General features: G+C 33.7%; 1 long non-coding RNA gene across 6 annotated transcripts; it reads right to left on the reverse strand.

Moving 5' to 3' along the window:
- Positions 1 to 1,277: 1,277 nt before the first annotated feature.
- LOC126705730 (uncharacterized) lies at positions 1,278 to 4,477 on the reverse strand. 6 transcript variants are annotated; one of them, XR_007648420.1, is made up of 6 exons: positions 4,286 to 4,477; positions 3,512 to 4,037; positions 3,024 to 3,147; positions 2,843 to 2,903; positions 2,000 to 2,144; positions 1,278 to 1,904 (listed from the first exon to the last, which is right to left on the reverse strand). It is a non-coding gene; the product is annotated as an uncharacterized LOC126705730 (long non-coding RNA). The 6 variants fall into 6 exon arrangements; XR_007648421.1 differs by having other exon boundaries at positions 3,088 to 3,147; positions 3,506 to 4,037; XR_007648417.1 differs by having other exon boundaries at positions 3,506 to 4,037.
- Positions 4,478 to 4,722: the final 245 nt, after the last annotated feature.

Raw genomic sequence — 4,722 nt, forward strand, 5'->3', positions numbered from 1 at the left:
AAAAAATGAAAACAAACATGGCTAACAGCCATTCTCTTCACTTTATTTTGTTGTTATATTTTTTGTATTCGTCTTGTTATTTGCTACAAATGTATGTACCTGAAAGAATATTATGAAGTTCATGATGAGATTATTCACTCTCTCTCTCATATGTTATTTTTGTCCTACAAAGTAACACTACTACATAGCCTTTTATTATTTTAAATTTAAAATTACACTATTTGATTACATTTTTTTCTTAATATAAATACTAAATTTCATATTAAATTTTATATTACACCTTTAAAGTTTTAAAATTTTAATTCACTCCATTGATATTAGTTACGGTTTGAATTTTTTCCCATCCATTAATCTTAGTTGCTGAGGTGGTCGTTAAATGCCACCTCAAATCAACACGTTGTAGTTTTAATGAGTTAAAATGAATTTGTTTTGCCCATGTGAGGAAAAAAAATATTTAACCTTTTTTTTTTGTGTAAATTGTTTTTCTCTAGGTGTTTCATTTTTTTTTTTTTTTTTCATTTTTACCCTTTTGTCTTCGTTGCTTTTCCATCACCGCTAATTCTCATTTTCTTGGAAAACAAACATAAAAACCATGATCCTTTTTGAATTTCTCAAAAAATTAAATTTTCATTGGGATGAAGAAAAAGAAACTGTCAACGTTTCATTTTCCAAGAAAAACAAAATTTTCTTAATTAGACAAACACTGCCAAATTACACAAAAACTAGCATTTTTTTATTATTATTTAAAATTTCAGTGATTCCACTACAACAAGTCTTGGAAGAGATCTTAGGCTAAAGATCTTAATTCAGTAATTCCATTTTAACATACTCAAGAGCATGCCAGTTTCTGTCATCCATGATTTTTTTCGAGGGTCAAAACCCTTGAAAAAAGTATTAAAAGCCATCAAAAGATATTATTTTGAGGATTTAACGGACCGTTGATGACTTTTGAAACAAACTCCCTTGAAACGGAAATTTCTGCAGCCTAGATGCCCCTCGAAACAAATGTTTTATCTTTATCAAGGTTTGACGACCTTTGGAAAATTTGAAAGGGACTAACCTTTTTTTGAGGGTCTCCCAACCCTCAAACTAAGGTTTTTCTCTTTTTTTTTTTTTTAAATAAATAAATGAGAACCCACAACCATGCACATAGACTTTAAAGAACCACATATTAAAAAATCTATATTATACCAAAACACAAATATCAAAATAAAATTCAATTAGCTTTCCAAGTGACTAAATTCTTCATTCTTGAAGTTTATGTAGACATTTTCATATTAACATAAAGGAACTTAGTATTTTAACTAGATAAAGGAGAAAAAAAAAGGAAGAAGAAGAAGAAGAAGAATGAATCAGTACAAGAACCATGCATGATCAAAATCCTAATCTTAATATTATTCTATTTCAATGCAAAACAACCTAATGTACTAATATTTAAAGGGTCTCAAATAAAGGATTCTGCCTTCTCGTTGTATTTCTCAAAGACTGATGCATAGCCACCAACTTTCCCTTGCATTAAGAATTGCAAGGAAATAGACAAACCAATTAATCATGCACTTGTTAAATGGTTGAGGTGTTTGATTGAAAAATTGTCATACAATGAAGTCCGTATGAAAAAATGAATCTTGATCTCCATGAAGAAATTACAAGTCATTTTCTCAAGGAAAAAACACATACTAAGATGAAAGAAAATCCAAACTAACACAATATTATGCAACAATAAACGAACTATAAAACCCAGGATAATTAAACTGCAAGAGAATTGTAGGAAGTTCCTTGAGAAATACCTCCAGCAACTGAAACATGGACTTCATATCAACATGACTCTATATGGTCTCACGATAAACACTGCTAAGATAATTCAGTGGAAGAGATAATTGGAAGAGAAGTCCATTCACCATGACCTGCACCATGACATTAATCCATAATTTGTGTAACCATCAGCCAATCCTTTCTGAAAATATAAATTTCATTACAAGCATATAAGAACATATTTTACCAAATCACCAACTGTCATCTCGCCATTCATAATTCCATTTGAACATAACACCATAGCTATTGAAAGAGCTGTGCTAAATATTACATTTTGGCCGAAGTTCAAATATGCAAGGCTACGTTGTGTTTTTAAAGCAGCATCTTCATACCTTGAGCAATTGAATCACCAACAGCAACAGAACAACATTAAGATTCAATTACAGTAAATTTGTAGTGAAAATACTTTAAATGAAAGGATATAACTTGCACTTTTGCCAAAATATCAGGAAGAAAAAAGGGGGGGGGGGGGGGGGGGGGGGGACTGAGAAGGCAAGAGATTGAAAAGAACATAAATAATAAAGAAAATCCAAAACCACCTGAACCATATTAAAATTGATTTGGAGGTTGGCCACATAAAATCATTATTTCAAACCATTAGAAGCATGAAGGAGGAGCGATCACCAAGTCCCAATTAGGGTAGAAGTGGCAACAGACCAGGATTGAGATGGGAAGCCCCTTCTTAAACCTGAACCCACAGGAGCAAACCTTTTTCTAAACCATCAAAAACACAGGTTCTCACTTTGGAAACCCAAACCCAGCCCACCCAGTTAGCTGGCGTTGTGCACACAAAAGACAACCTACAAGTTGGGTAATTGCCCATCAGATTGAAGGTTGCCCAAATTATTTACTGCATTATACAGCCAATGAAGAAGGAATAAAGGTTTTCTCCATGAGGCAGCAGAGCAACTAAGCCTCTTGATTCCTAACTATCCCAGAACCAAGTGGGCTATAACCCTTTAAAACCAATACACCTGAATTGATAATTACGCGTCAATGTAATAACCACCATACCACTAAGTTAACTTACCCTTTAAGTACTCATCATATTGATCAGCTTCAAAAGCTTCATTGTTGAAGTACTTGACAGTCTGGGAAAAAATGGACAGAATTGGAGAAAATAAGGCATCAGATAATCCATATGGAAAAAATAAGGCATCAAACGATCCATAAGGAGAAAATCAAACATTAAAAGTACATCACAGCCTCACCTCTTTTGGTACACATCACCAATGGCTCGGGACATAGGAAGTTCAACATTGACCCAAGGCTTACCCCAAAGAGTGACAACGATACCACCAGCTACTACAATTCGAGCTCTTTCATCATCTCTACCTGGACTATGATCTTCTGTTAGTTCATTAGCTGAAAGACTGGCTGTCAAGTTACCTGTCATTTTCATGTAAACATACAGATATTCAATTCTTAGGTTAAAATAAGGTGAAGTTTTATACTCCTTTACTTGATGTACAACTAATGCTTAGGAAAGTCCTATTTCAGGTAAAAGCATTAAGAGAAAGGAATTCTTTGTCATCTTAGAACATATCTAGCAGACAACTAATTTCAACTCAAATCAGCTTAACCTTTATTCCCATTAATTAGGATTAATTATCTTCTGGATGCAACTGGTTAAAGAGTCAATAATCAATATCACTACTTAATAAAAAAGAGGGAGATATCTGAGAGCCAGTACCCTGACCAGACTGGATTTTCTTTGTGCATAAAAGGGCCTTTGAGTCACCAACATTGGCAATTAAAATCTTCCCGTCAAGAGTTTAAGCCATCTCATAGTTTACGCAATATTGTAAGGCAAAGAGTGTCAATGATCACCTCAAATGCTACTGCTTGTTTGACTTGTCTTAGGTTACTCACACTTCCTCAAAAGGGTACAGGTATAGAAGATGCTGCTAACAATATAAACGTGTTTTGATATATGCAGGACACAAATAACATAGGATGCCTATAATCTTATCCTATTATGGCCATGCCAAAGCAATAAAGTATATACATATTCACTCAAAGTAAATTGCTTAATCAAGGCAACAAGCAACATACCTTCTGCGCATCGACATTAATCAAGGCATTGTACATTGTGGAAGGCGGCTTCGACCTTGCAGACTTCATAACATCCAAGCACTCAATTGCGTCATCAAACCTCCCCGACTTTCCATAAATATCAACCAATGTCAGAACACCAATTGTACCCTCCCCAAGCCCATTTTTGCCTGCATCCAAGTCAGCAAAATCTATATGTTTTGTTCTAGTAGCTCAACTATTGTATTGACAATGTTACCAACACACCACATTGTAAGCATTCATAACACCAAACACAACTGTAACAGATATAAAATACTCAAAACTATTTTTTTTTTTTTTTTTAAAATCCCATTTCAAGCACTGAAGGGAGATCTGAGAGGGATATGGCAATAAAAACTTCAAAAAGAAAAAAAGAAAAAAAAAAAAAAAGACATACCTGATCAGCTGGGATACTCACTCTTTAGTGCATAAGCATAACAATCAAACTCAGCTATGAATGTTTAGAGAGAAAAAGCATTTTTGCAAAAACCAGTCCTAATTAACCAACCATACTGCAACAATAGTATAAAAAAAAAAATTAGTAAAATGGCTGGCTATAATTATGCAGAACCAATTCAAGCATCAGAAGCTCATCTCCTAAGAGCATTAGCATTGGGGAATGCTAATGCCAAATCTAAGGGAAATTTAGCATTTTAACCCCCAAAAACTCTTGCATCAGGGAATTGTAAACAGCAGTATTGCAAATTTTTTTGCAATACTGCTACAGTACAATTCTAAACATAGAATTGTACTGTTCACAGTATTGCAAAAAAAAAAAAAAAACAATATTTTACTCCTTTTTCCCCCGAAATTTCTCTCTCATCCCTCTCATTT

The sequence above is a fragment of the Quercus robur genome, chromosome 11 (assembly GCF_932294415.1).
Source record: "Quercus robur chromosome 11, dhQueRobu3.1, whole genome shotgun sequence".
NCBI lineage: Eukaryota > Viridiplantae > Streptophyta > Magnoliopsida > Fagales > Fagaceae > Quercus > Quercus robur.